The sequence below is a fragment of the Lates calcarifer genome, linkage group LG13 (genome assembly GCF_001640805.2).
Source record: "Lates calcarifer isolate ASB-BC8 linkage group LG13, TLL_Latcal_v3, whole genome shotgun sequence".
In the NCBI taxonomy this organism is placed as follows: Eukaryota; Metazoa; Chordata; class Actinopteri; family Centropomidae; genus Lates; species Lates calcarifer.
Genome location: NC_066845.1, coordinates 26,519,067 through 26,534,183, shown reverse-complemented (window position 1 = coordinate 26,534,183; position 15,117 = coordinate 26,519,067).

Here is a 15,117-nt window from a genome sequence, read left to right as displayed (position 1 = left end):
TAACAGTGTTTCACCAAACCCAGACGTCTTCAGAGAATATCCTCCTCAGATTTCTTATTTTGTCTCTCTTCTTTCTGGAGGCTGCAGTGGAAACATTCTTGGTGTAAATTCAGGAGGGAACTTACTCAGCATGAGTTTCCCAGAGAAACTAAATGTGTGAGGAACCTTGGTGGATGACACACGTCAGTATATTTAAACAGAATCAATGCAAACAATACACACTGATATACTGAATATTCACTGTTCAGTTTATCTTAGAGAAACCTGCACAATGACAACAACTTCAGGGTCCAACCAGAAACTTTCCGAAAGTGTACGAATGTGTACTTCACTGTCCCGATCAAACTCAGCCTCTTTACCTCCACAGAAGATGATATCACACTTACATGGCCTCTTCCTGTGATCCTCCTGGGCCGTAGGATAATGAGAGGACTTTCTGCTCAGTGGACTTTCCTCCTCTCGACCCACTTTAAAGTTCCTAAGCTTTCTAAATTCTGTGACTGCTGACCCAGTCTGAGACGGATGCTGCTCTCTGCATGTGTTAACCTTCTGCTCCTGAAGTTTATCGGTTCAGCCACTGAGTATTTTACAGTGTTTACCTCCCTGTGCTCTACACTCTCTAACATTCAATGATTCCAAATCATATTATGATGAGCTGGACTTTCAGGAGAAGCAGAGTCATCTGATCAGTCTGCCTCCTGAATCCTGACTCTGGTTCAGACCTCTGAACCTGTAAACCTTCTCCAGATGTTTCCTGGCAGAGCTGAATGTGTGAAGATTCCAGATTCTCTGGACTTTGGATGAGAGGCAGAAGATGGATGGATATTTAACTCTTGACCAAAAGGTTGGACTGACAGATCATCAGCTGTTGACCTGATGCTGAACACACCTCCTCCTCCCTCTCGTCTCCACTGTCCTCATCTTGTATTCTCCCCTATTTACCTTCTCTTTCCTAACCTCCTCTCCTCTTTCCCTTGTACTCATCCTTCCTCCTTTCCTCCCCTCCTCTTTACCCTCACCTCTTCTTTGTCGTCTTCTTCCATTTCTCCTTTTTTCCTCACCTCCTCTCTTATCTTGTCATCTCCTCTCCTCTTTTGATCTCTTCACCTCCTCCTATCTTCTCTTATTAGTGTCTTTGTCTCTCCTCTTCCCTTCTCTACTTCCACTTCACTTCCTTTCACTAAATCTCTCCCCTCCTCTCTCCTTCCCTCATCCTCTTCACCTTTTCTCTTCCTTCTTTTTTCCTTTCTTCACCACCTCCTCTCCTCTGTTATCACCTTGTCTCCTCTGTCCTCTCTCTCTCCTCATCCCCTCTTCACTTTTCTTTTTCCCTATCTCCTTACCTCTCATTACCCCACTCCCCCCTCTGCCTTCGGCTTATTAAGATTTCAAAGATACAAATGGCGGCGGGCTGATTGCTTTCAGGGAATCTGCCTTTAATAATTACAGGTGGAGAAGCTCGGGGTAACGTCAGCGGGGCAGAGACTAATGGAAAACTAGATTTTTTCACTGAATTAGAGCGAGGAGGTGTTGGGGGGTGGGGGGGGGGGATCCATATATTGACAAGCCATCAGCAGGCCACAGATCAGGAGAAGTGCTTCGGACTTGTCGGAGAGGACGGCGGCAAACTGGCTCTGATGCTCCGTGGCACCGCGATACGCTTCCTGCAGCCGCCACCGGGGCTGCGAGGAGCATCAAACCCGTATTCATCTCCAGGAGCAGACTGTGGAGGGAGGAGGAGGAGGAGGAGGAGGAGGAGAGTTAAAAGGCTGCAGAGTTCACCTTTTTTATTCTGATGACTCCCTCCTCCTCCTCCTCCTCCTCCTCCTCTTCTCATTGAGGACCTGAATCAAAATGTAAATGCTGGAGCCTCTGAGGGGGACCCGGGCTCTGGGATCTGCTCGTATCGATTATATGAAGTGAGTCGGAGTCGCTCTGTTCAACAACCAAATGTGTTTTCCCCTGACGCTCTGTGACAGGAATTACCCAGAGTTCAGCTGGCTCTGGGCTCTGTTGTTAATGACATTTCTGGTCTCAGAGCACAGAGGCTCGCTTGGGCATCAAATTCAAAGGCTCTTAATGACTTTTAAGACGCGGTTTGCTTCAAAATTTAGCATTTTTTACAACATGAAGATTCACTGCTCAACTAAAAGACAGCTTATGAATATTTTCAACACCCAGGATATTGTGGATTTGCAGGAAATAGTAATATAATAGTAGAAATATGCCATTAAAACCTGAAGGACCTGAGCTTAGGAGCATAAAACCAGTCTGAGACGACATGGAAGAGATTAGATCAGTGCATCTGGTAAAGCCAGTTTTCTCTAATCTGATGTCTGATGTGAACATTAACTGAAGCTCCTGACCTGTATCTGCATCATTTTATACGTTACACTGAAGAAAACATCAACCTGAAGCCGTGACCGTGACCTCTGACCTCTGAGTGGAGGAGGAGAGGAGATCGATGAAGGATCATATCACTACAGCAGCTCTTTCATCCAGGTATCGCCTCAGATTCAAGCTCTACATCTCTTTCTGTGATACATGAAATCTGATGCACCTGCACAATGAAACAGCAAAACGTTCTCTGAGTTAAATGTGTCTGTTCCCTCTGTAACCACACACAGCAGTTCTTCATTCCTTCCAATTACTGTAGGAAAATAAATCTGTTTTATGATGTGACAGCACTATGATTGAGGTTGGGTTAAGTTCTGGTACAAACACAGCTTTGTTAGAGTTGGAGAGTGATTGACGATAACTCTGGTTTATTTGAACCTTTTCCCATGTTTCTGGATGTAAATGATTGACAGCTGCTGCATTTTAATCCAATCAGCACCTGTCCACGTCACAGTCCGTCCACTAAAGTTCTTGTTTTTATCACTGACAGACTCAGACTGTTCTTCTCAGTGTCTGACAACATGATGAGAGGATTCCTACAGAGACAGAGCTTTTTATTAAAGAGGAAGATCCAGAAACATCAGGTTATATCAGCACCAGACTCCATAGAGAAAAACAGGGGTTTTACTGAGCAGAACACAGGAGCTGCTAATGTTAATATTCTTTGTATTTCCAGATAAGAAGAGGAAGATTTCTAACTGTAAAATTCTACATGGGAGTTAGCTCTGAAATAAATGTAAACCTGTTTAAGATGAATGTTTTTCTAAGGACTGAGACCCTCTGTGTGTCTGTCAGGCTGCTCTGTAGCTGCAGTAAAAACCCTTCAGCCTCCATTAAAGCTCCGTTTGCCGAGCGGCAGGAGGTCCCACCTCCTCACCAGTTCATATATTCGACTGTAAACACTGATGTTAAAGCTCAACTTTAATGCTTTCAGAGGGATTTTTGGTTTCTGTCCCCAAACGGAAATTAAATTTTCACGCTTGCTGCTGTATCATAAACACAGCCATACAGGACTGAAGAGTTTGTGTATTTTAAAAAGTCCGTGTGAGGTAATTTTGTCATCTCGGTGTGTGTGTGTGTTTGTGTGTGTGGTTGGGGGGGGGGGTGTTTCCTGCCAAAACTCTTGATTTTTCCTCCTTTTTTTTGGGTGGTGTGATGTGCTGTGTGCTGTAGCGAGGCGATGCAGCTGACCGATCCATCCATCATCAGCTCACAGTCTCTCTGTTGCTCGCTCCTCAAACTCGGTTTTTGTTTGGAAACCATCCATCATATTCCTGAGCATGACACACCGGCCAAAAGACATCCCAACCACGGCTCTGTGTGTGTGTGTGTGTGTGTGTGTTTCTGGTATGCAGTCCTGTATTTGTCCTGTGCATTGAAACAGCTTTGAACAAAAAAAAAAGAAACAGCCATAAAATTGTTCTCAGGATATTTTCACACGGCTGAATCCATCAGGATGAAGTCAGAGATTCTTGGAAAGAATTTTCTGTTTTGTCTTCACAGATTCTCAACAATTAGAGTCTTTTTTTCAAACTGAAGCCACTGATAAGACGGAAGTTTCTGCCAGCGTTCAGTGGATTTAGGATGCATGAGCCGAGCCTTTGTCCACAGTTTCATTTTAAATTCCAGTGGAACTTCTACATACAGTGAAAATATCAGGATGAATTTTCAGAACCTTCCCTCTAATCTTCAATCGACAAGTCAACAAAACCCAAAACAAAAAGTTAGCACTTAACAAGAGTTATACAAGTCATCCAGGTCTCTGAACCAGAGCAGAGCTGAGTCTAATGTTACATGTGGCCCAGGACAACCAGTGCAGACAGAGACGTACTGTACATGAGGCTCAGTGTAAATACACGTATTGACTTCATGCAAATGAGACCATTTCATTAGTTTGTTAAAATGAAAATAAAAACACAAAAACATTCAAATGTGATTTATGAGAGCAGAAACATTTTTAACTCAAAAAGAACGAACAGAGACTTAACACAGGATGGCAGAGATGATTCAGGATGTGTTAGTGTGTAGTTCAAAGCAGTGCAGACACAGAAAATTCATGTTTTAACAAACAACAACAACATCTAATATCAGTTCAGCTCTGAGGAGGAAATTAACTTATTAAAGCTTATTTTGCTCCAAAAATTCAGTGATACTGAAATATTGTTTTAGACAACAGACGCAGTCAAATATAAATTATATTCAGGAAACAATAAAAGATATTTGTGTAAAAAAACAATTCATCAGCACATTTTTAATTCCAGTCTTGTTGAGGATCAGTTTTCCTCTACTCACCTCCTCCACCTGTTTCAGGATGATAATGAGATTTTCTTCTAGTGAATTAATAAACTATGTTAGAAATATTGAATCATTGGAAGTGAATCAGATCTGATTCTCTTCGTTTTATAGTTTCACATTCAACACAAGCTTGAAAGAAAAAGAAAGAAGCTAGATTTTAAACTGAGAGTATGATTTCAGAGAAATGGAGCAGAAATTCAGATGCTGCAATTAGTTTTTTACCTCGAGACAGCCAGACCTCTTTATCTAGGTCTCTCTCTCTCTCTCTCTCTAACGTTGGCCTGCTTCCCGTACATCTGTGGACTCAAAGCTACAAATGACGTGATTATGATATATCATGTAACAGAGAAAGTCTCTTTGTTTCACCATAAAAGAAAGAAATCAATACTGGGGCGGTGCGGAGCCTTGAGGGCCCGCAGCGTCTCCCCTGGACTGACCAGGTAAGGGTTAGGCCCGGCCGGGGGTTTGGCGGGCTCAGAAATGCTGATTCTACATTTAGCCTGACAGTGATGCATGCCTCGGCCTCGGCGTCCGGTTAGCCCGGTACCTGAGGGTCCGGCCGAGGAAGATCAGCTGCAGACCAGGACGGGGTTAAGGATGGAGGAGGAGCGGAGGGGGGAGGCCAGAAACCTGCCGCTTATTTTTAGAACCAGCAAAGTCTGGGAGGGAGGAAAGATGGAGGAGACAGCGGGAGTATTTTTTATGAGGGTGGGAGACGAGGGAGTTGGAGAGAGAGAGGAGGAGGAGAGGTTCCAGGAGTCCTGAGGACTTTCACAAAATAAGCTGCAAGAAATTTGGTTTTAACTAAGAATCCACATTTTCTTTTCCATTTTAATCCTTTGAAACTTTTCACTCTTTCTGTTTGTTTTTTCCTAATTTCACTTCATTTATTGATTATTAAAGAAAACCAAACAGAACATGCTGCGGACTCGTGTTCGGTGGTGGAAGCAACGTGTTAACTCTTCTTCCACCTCAGTTTCTGTTGCTTCCTCGTCAGGAGGTTAGAAAACATCATGTCGGACTAATGTGTCTTAAAGTGTGTGCTGTTGTTATTTCAGTGTTCAAATCCCTGTGGACTAAAAGTGGAAAAACAAAGAATCGGTGTCTCACCTGTTGGCTTCACCTGAGCCTGTTCATCAGCTCGTCTGTGATTATTATTCCTGTCATCTGTTTGTTTTTCATCCTCAGAGACTCAGACTCGTCCTCCGCTGACGAAGCTCCTGCAGGTGACGCTGTGTTTTATTCTTCCTTTTAAATTTCCTCTTCATCCCCTCCACCACACTCTCTCTCTCTCTCTCCTCCCTCTCTCTCTCATTGACCTCTGACCTCTGACCTCTCAGCGGAGCGTGTCGGGGTCATCATTAGACTGGTCTTGGAGCCTGTGGGAGACACCCAGACTCTCTGGATGGGAAGATGTGAGGTTTGGATCCTGCTGAGGGTCGATGTATTGAATTACCATCACTGTCTGCTCTGTAGTTCAGCAGCTGTTTGATCAAACTGTGAAGCTGAGTGTTTTAGATTCAGAGGTTTCATTCTGCCACCTGATGAGTCCCCGGACACTGACTGGGACTCTAACTGATCACTTTATACTTTTCCCAACACAAAGACACAAAGTTTTTCTTTATGTCCAGATGCAAAGCAGCAGATCCAAAGTGAGACTGACGTGATGTGGACGTCAGAAATGATGGGAGAGACGCAGACAGATGAACGATGCCGACAGGAATCTGTTTACAATAGATAACAACAACAACAACAACAACAACAACAAGAGCAGGATTTGTTAAGGAGGGTAAACTGCTGGCAGACTGTGCAGCTGGCCAAAAGTTAAAAATAAGGCTGAGGTCCTACCAGAGAGCGTGTAAATCCTCCGACACGATGGATGTAGCTGTCGTTATTGCTGTTGTTGTTGTGTCCACCATTCCTTATAGAGACAATGGTGTTAATGAGCCTCACATATCAACCACTGCACACTCCATCCTCAGTGTGTGTGTGTGTGTGTGTGTGTGTGTGTGTTGGTCAGGCTGTATATCTCAGTGTGAAGGCCTGGTTTTTGCTCAGATTTGTCTTCAGCCTCCTGCAGCAGCTCAGACTGAAAAACTAATCCACACTCACTCAGACAGGACGAGACTGACGCAGCTCAGCCTCTGATGTAAATGTTGTTCTCTGCTTTTATCTACTTTAGATAATTCATTATGATTAAACTGGTTGTCATGCTCCCTATAGTTGATGATAATCCCATTAAGTCCTGTACATTGCTGCGTTATAATGTTCTAACCCATGATAGATATTATTATGTTAAAAATCAGATGTAAAGCATCAGCAACGAACCTTTAACCTCATCTGCTTCATCTTTGATCGATGATCAGTTTTAGCCTCATTTCAGGACAAATATTCGGCTAGGTGCTAAATGCTAAATGCTAAAGGCTAAATGCACATACAGAAGTCAGGACAGTTGGACACGGTTCAGTGGGTCTGTAAATGTGAAAGACACGAAAACTATTTAAAGAAAAAAAAATCTGCCAACAGAAGCTTTTTAAAACAAAGCTGATCATTTGGCTCAGTTCATATTTCCCCAGTTTTATTGCTTTTTAAATTAGTTTTAAAGAGCTGATCTTGTAGTTTCAATCTCAGTAACTAGTTGTAATAATATGATCGAGGCTGACGCTCTGACAGAATACCTGCCTGGACTCTGTGATCAATTAAATCAAACTCCTGTGGTTGTTAACGACGTCTCAGCAGCTGCTCTGAGATCAGGATGAATCTCAGTCCCTGATGACTTCCTGCTCACCTCTCTCAGTCGGGCAGGTACGGTGCCGGAGGTGGGCGGGGCGTCGTGGTGCGTTCGCTGTCTGTCAGCGACAGGATGTGGTAGAAATTCTCTGTTGGAGAGTCGGGCTCAGGTTTGCCATCTGTCAGCCCTGATGGCCTGGCTATCGATCCAACGCCGGGGTCACACCAGGACCCTGACCCCCCACATCACTGCCTCACACACACACACACACACACACAGGCAGGTTTAGGTGTGTGACAGTAATGTGACAGTCATTTTCCCAGTGTGATGGCTGTCAGCGTCAGCCTCAGCCGTCACTCTGCTAACCTTTTCATCCTCCACACAGACCCTGATCCAGACCCTCTAAAACCTCCATCACAGGCTGGACCACATGATGTGTGTGTGTGTGTGTGTGTGTGTGTGTGTGTGTGCTTTTCAGTCTGACTTTACTCTGGTGAAACATGAGATCAGATGGAGCTGTGGACATAACAACAGGTGAAAGAGGAAGGATTGAAAACACGACCAAACTGTCGCTGCAGCACAGGAGGACACGATCAATACACAGATAACTATCAACTGAAGTGCAGGATTCAGGTCTGAAGGATCTTTAATTTTATTAAAGGTGAATCTGTGATTAATTGATTAGTCGATGAAGACTAAACTGTGAATTGAATATCTCTGAGAACTTCTCCAGCATCTTCTGACGTCTTATCAACTAAATGATTAAGTGGTTTAGTGACTAATAATCATCAGGTTAACCTGCAGTAAAACCTTTGTTAATTAATGTTGGTTAATGCTCCTGGAGGCAGCTGTGTATTTTTGCTGTCGGCCCTCGGGTTCGATCCAGACTGAAAAACCCTTACGCGGATCAAACGTGTCCTCCTGCAGCCGGGACGTCCGGCAGAGGAAACAGCAAACTGGGCCACATTGAACTGGAATTGATACTGAATTAGGAGGCGCTTTAATGAGCAGAGAAGCTGTTTTCTCCTTTTTCCTGTTTACCTTCAGCTGCAGCTCATCTGTCCACATTAAACAGCGGCGACAGTGAGAAGGTGCGCTGTCATCCTCCACCTCCACCCTCTGGGCTTCAGGTGGTTCAGGAGCTGAAGGTCGTGGGTTCGATCCCTGCAGTGTAATACTTCTATCCATCCCTGTCTGAGGAGACGAGGCTCCAGGCTGACCTCTGACCTCTGGCCTCTCTAAGCTAAGGTACGCTGTGTTTTCCACATGGCTCTGAAACGATTGCTCAGTTTAATTCTGTAGTGGTGCTAATGTAGGACGACAACCCCTCCCTCCACCCTCCACCCTCCACCCTCTCCTTTTCCAGCATCTGTTTTCAGGATGGGAAACACTTTGACCCTCGTCCTGCGGGAAAGTTTCAGTCTTTTAATCTTTCTGAGCTCATTAATAAAGACGCCAGGAGACGCTGTGAACTCGTTTTCACTCGCCATGAATTTATTGCCAAGACCTCTGAAGGTGCACTGTGGTGTCCGGCACCAAGATGTTAGCAACAGAGCCTTTAAAGGGACTATAGGTTTTCTCTGCACGTAACGTTGGTTTCTCTCTGGAAGCAGGGCTGTCTGGTTAGCATGTTAACTTCAGTCGAACAAAAAATAAAGGGACAAACAAAGCAAAACATCGCTGTTACTTTCCACTGGAGCTGCAGACAGCTCTTGGCAAACAAAGAAAGAAAATTTGATGCTGAACTTTTTTCTAGACTAGTAAGTTAATGCTAACGTTGGCTATGTAGCAATAGCAAAATTGTACATATAGCTCCTTTAAGTCCAGCACAGCAGATCAAAACACAAAACATTTTCACCGTTTATTTCCCAGCAGTTTATTTCCTTTATTCTCCATCACTGAGCACCAACACTTTGCAGTGATACAGATACAGAACAGAAGCTGCATCCACTGATGAAACAAACTGAAACTAACGCAGAGTTATTCTCCAGAAACTCCCAGATTATGAAACTGAAACCACAGGACAAACAATCACACACGTGTAAAACAAACAAACAAACAAACAAACAGTCGGACTCTCTCTCTCCAGCTGGAGGACGAGGCAGCAGGAAGCAGGCGGTCCAGTTTTTCTTCTTCATTAGTGTTTGTGCCTGCAGGTGTTAAATAATATTAATGACCTCCAGCGTCATTACTTACCTCTGCGCTCGGCCTCGCCTCAAGTGATTTTATCGACTCCTGACTCCTCAGCCAGAGTGTGTGTGTGTGTGTGTGTGTGTGTGTGTGAGATTATTCTGCGGCGATATTATCAGGAACTTTAATAAGTTGATTAGCGGCGAGGCGCTATCTGCTAACTGGATCTAGATGATGATGTTGATTGGACGGAGCGCGGCGCCATCCATCTTTCTGATTGGCTAATAACTGAAATCCATCACTGTTTCATTCGGTCTCGTCGTGTGTGTGTGTGTGTGTGTGTGTGTGTGTCTTGTTCCCTCCACTTTATCTGCTGTGGTTCATTTTATTCCTCCTTCTCTTTTTTTGTTCTTTTCATCCCTCTACTTTTGTTCATCTCACCTTTCTCTCTCTCTCTCTTCTTTCTAACCTTCTTCTATTTCATTCTCACTCTGTTTCTACTTTAAAAAGTGTTTTTCTTTTCTGTCTTCCCCTCAGTTTGGAGAGCAGGGCCTCAGCGACGGACACACGGAGACAAACTTTACGTCTGTCTGCAGCCATGAACTAAAGACTGATGAGAGGAGGGTGAGTAAAGACAGGATAGGTGAAGAAATAGGAAGGAAATGAGGAACGGTGGAACAACAGGAAAAATAAAAACATGAAAATGAAGTGTGGAAATCAGAGTTAGGAATGTTGGAAAAAAGAATGGAAGTGAAGAGGGAAAACAACTAAAAAGACTTTTACAAGTTCTTTAATCCACTCTTAAGTTCATTGAGAGAAAGAAACAATAAAACAAAGAGAAAGACAAACAGTTTATTTCACTCTGGTCAGAGAGAACAGAAAGAAACAGAAACAGTGGCTGTAAAAAAGGAAAGCGTGTGTGTGTGTGTGTGTGTGTGTGTGTGTGTATTGATCGTAGCAGTAGCCACATGTTCGGCCTTGTATTGATATTCAGGGTCACTGAAGCCAACAGCTCTTTGTTCAACACACACACACTGAAGTGCACAATTAAACACACGCTGATAAATGTATTCAAACACTTAAACATCTACAACCAAGTCCAGGTCCAGCTGGTTCAGACTTTGTTGGATGATGTGAAAGCTGCTTTAAACCTCTAAATAATAAGAGTAACACCAGAAGCCTCTGGAGCTGTAGAGTCTGATCTGTGATGACAAGTCTCCTGCTGCTCCTACAACTCCACTCAACACCTGCTGCTAGAATTAAAACGACCAGTACAATAATCAGTGTTCTGTTCTTCTCTCACTGTAGATGACTTCTGTTGTGATTCTGCGCTTTATAAATAATCCACTTGATTACACCTGAACACTGAACCTCAGACAGCAGGTGTGATGCTGCAGCAGTGTGTGAGTGTGATGTGGCGTCTCTGTGACCAGCTCTGCTGCCACTCTGCCTCTGTACCTTTTATACAGAACAACAGTGGAATAATAGCACAATATTCCTGCCATGAAAAGGCTTTGCTGACTTAGCATGGAGCAGGAACTTTATAAATCAGCCTGGGTCACAGCAGGGACAAAAAGACAGCTGTCAATGAGAAAAACTCTTACAGCTGAAAACGTCTATTTTCTTTCTCAGCAGGCTGAAGTCACACTGAGGGACCAGCACAGAACCAGGCAGAGAACCAGGCAGAGAACCAGGCAGAGAACCAGGCAGAGAACCAGGCACAAAGCCAGGCAGAGAACCAGGCAGAGAACCAGGCAGAGAACCAGGCACAGAACCAGGCAGAGAACCAGGCAGAGAACCAGGCAGAGAACCAGGCACAGAACCAGGCAGAGAACCAGGCAGAGAACCAGGCACAGAACCAGGCAGCGTTGTTCAGAGGAGGCTGAGGTGAGTGGGTGAAACGTCTTTTCCAGTCGTGAACAGGTGAAGCAGCAGGTTGACAAACAATGACACAGACGTCAGTTTGTTCAGTTGTTGTGATTTTTAACATTTCTCACCTGAAGACACAGAAAATATTTTCACACCTGAAGATGAAGATGAAGATGAAGATGATGTGATGATAAAGTGCTCGATTCATTTTAATGTAATGTTTAATGTTGTGTTACTGAAAGGAGACGCTGAACTTAACAAATGTTACAAATGACTACAAATTTCCTAAAGATGCTAAAACCCAGAGACGAGCTGAACACACACACACACACACACACACACACACACACACACACACACACACACACACACACACATACAAAGAAACGTGCAGGTGCACTCAGTTACACAACATGAGGGAAACAAACACACACACTGCTCCAACAACACAACACACTAAAGTTCCTGAAGACACACAAGTATACCAGTCACATGCTGTGTGTGCACTGACACACACACACACACACACACACACACACACACACACTTTGTAACTTGCTATAATTAATTCCTGCCTACTTTTCTCTGCTGTAATGTTTCCACACCTCTCTGTCTGACACACCTGTTGACTGTGTGTGTGTGTGTGTGTGTGTGTGTGTGTGTGTGTGTGTGTGTGTGTGTGTGTGTAGCCACGTCACTCTGAGTAATTAGTCTTTGGGCTGAGCAGAGAGCCAATACACTCTTTGTACAGCAGCCAAAACTCCTGAGACTCACCATCGCACACACACACACACACACACACACACACACACAGATGCAGCAGTAGCAGGTTAGATTAATGTGTGTTGTGTTTGTCGTCCCGGAGGAAAGCAGCTCACTTAATAAAGAAAAATAATTCCTTTCCTCTTTCTCTGGATTCCCTTCACTTTGTGGAGACTGTGTGTGTGTGTGTGTGTGTGTGTGTGTGAAAAATGCTCTCTTGTTAATATTTCGGATCAACATGTATTATATTATTCGGGTTTTCCTCAGCCTTTGCATTTTCCTCTGTTGTTTCATTAAATGAAAAACAAAAACTAGAAGCTGAGGAGGTGAAATAAAGACACAGTAGAATCTGTGACTCTATTCTGTTCTATCTGACTTTCCATGATGTAAAATGTAAACAAATAGACGCTAAAGAGGAAGATGTTATTATAATTTGGAGTCATACAGCAATAAAAGACATTAAGACAAAATAAGACAGGATAAGATGTAAAAACATTAACACAAATTTAAAAGAGAATAAACATGTAAGTGCAGAGATATGAATCAGTTTAATTTAATTAAAGGAAACAAACTGAAAAGACCTGATAACCTGCAGTTCTCTGGGAGTTTGTTCCAGACGTGTTGAGCATAAACACAGTAAGTAGACCTGACCCAGACCGTCTGAGAGCTCTGAATGTTACAGCAGCTAAGACACATACAGAACAAAACAGCAGGCATGATGGGAAATGTGTGTTTTCATGTTAACCAGCCGCTGTCTGAGAGCGACTTCACACCAACCCCACATCAGAGCAGACTGACGAGATTTGCTGAGTGTTTTTCCTGAGGACACACACACACACACACACACACACACACACACACACACACACACAGCCCAGTTGAAGGAGAGTTGTATCATCATTTAGCCTTGTTTTATTTCCTCTGTTTCCTCATTAGAAGCAGCAGATTAAAGCTGCCTGGCCATTGGTCTTCATTTGGACACACACACACTGCTAATGGAGTGTGTGTGTGTGTGTGTGTGTCCCAACATCCATGCTCATATGGACGATTTGGTATTGCATGTTCAAGTGTGTGTGTGTGTGTGTGTCAGGTCAGACCGGCTGTGTAATTAGCCGGGTCAGTCTAATTGACCTTGTAGCGTGAGGGCGTGTTAGCCGCAGATTGCTAACGTTAGCGGCGCTGTGACTGTGAGCAGTGATGGATGTGTGTGAGAGCTCGTTACACAAACCAACAGAAAAACCAACCAAACCCTGTGAACCACAGTGAACCTGCAGGACTCTGCTCCTCCTTATTTCTGTCTGTCGGGGTCAGAGCGCCAACAAACAGCTCGTCTGCTGCTCCGCAGGAAAACTGCTCCCCACCTGGTCACGTTCACTCTGAACATCCACACTGAGCTCACAGCTTTATCTCATTATGTCTGAGCCGTAAAAACTCTATCAAATGATCACAGCCTGAAACGCTGCTGTAAAACATCCTCGTTTCTAGATAAGAAAAAATAAGCTGATGGCTCCAAACAGACATTACTTTTCCTGAAAAAGGAGCTGAACAATCTTGAGCTCAAACTTTCCTCTCTGTCCTCCAGGTCATGAAAGTGCTGCAGAGACTCCAGGTGGCTGAGGTAGGCTGCAGTTTGTATTGTTGTTTCTGCTTTGGTGCAACACACACCTCTTCTTGTCCCTGTCACTGTGTTTTATGTTGAGTGTGTGAACAGTGGGAGCTTCTCTGCAGATCTTGGTATGGGTTCCTCTGGGCTGGATTCAGACTTGGAGACAGTCAAGCTGTAAACACACACATGATCACTGTGCTGAGCAGATAGTGAACGCTCAGTTTACCTCAGGAGCACAGAGCACTGAGACTGAACCAAAACCAGGAGCAAAAAGAGCTCAGTAGTAGAGGTCTTCACGGGTCCACCTGGCTCTGTAGAGTCCTCCAGGCTGCTCTTAAAGACCGTGTCAGTGTGACAGTGGATGAGGAACCTGACACAGATCTGAGTCCTGATGGTTGGACAGAAACTCAGGATGAGAGCAGCAGTGAAGTTGCCTTCGTCTTAACAAGCAGGATGGATTTGTTCTTCAGGTCCAGTCCTGACCTGTGATCGGCCTCCTCGCTCCGCACTGAGCCACTCCGCGGCGGCGGGTTATCGACGCCTTGTGGCCGTTATGATTTATACCGGGAGAAACATCCGGTCGGCCGGCTGCTGGCCAGCCTTTTTACAAATGATGAAACGATAAAAATAGGAAGTCATATTTCCTCACAAAGGCTTTTTTTTTTTTTTTTTGAAAAATTAAGGCGGAGCAGTGGAGATGGATGAGGCTTTAAAGTGACGGCGGTGGTCTATGACTGCTATTGAATGGACTGCATCCTTAACAAATGTCCCCATCACTCCTGCCTGTGTAGTAAAGCTCGATCGCCCGAGCAACCCCCCCTCCTCCTCTCTCTCTGCAGAAGATGGATGTGTGTGTGTGTGGCCTATGACAGAGTAATGTGTCCTGGCATGCTAGTTGGGTTTATTAGCAGAAACTAGTTATTTCTGGGCCCCCCCTGTGTGTGTGTGTGTGTGTGTTTCAGCAGTGATAGATGCTGCGTGGCTCCTGTTGATTTTGTTCATTTGTCAAACGGCTGGAGAAAGGGTTAATCATCTCTCTCTCTCTCTCTCTCTCTCTCTCTATCGCTGCTTCTGTCTCAGTTTGTTTCTTCATTCTCATCTGAAGCATCATCCTCCTGTTTCTTTCCATCTTCCTCCTCCCTCTTGTTCTTGCCTTTTTTTTTCTATTTCACCTTCATTTTTACATTTCTGTTTTTTCACTCTTTAACTCCTGCATACAGTCAGATCCAGGTGTTTCACTGTAGCTGCACTTTAATTCTCATAACAAACACAAGTTGGATCGACCAACTTTACAGTATAATACTGTTAAGATGAATAGAAAATTAAA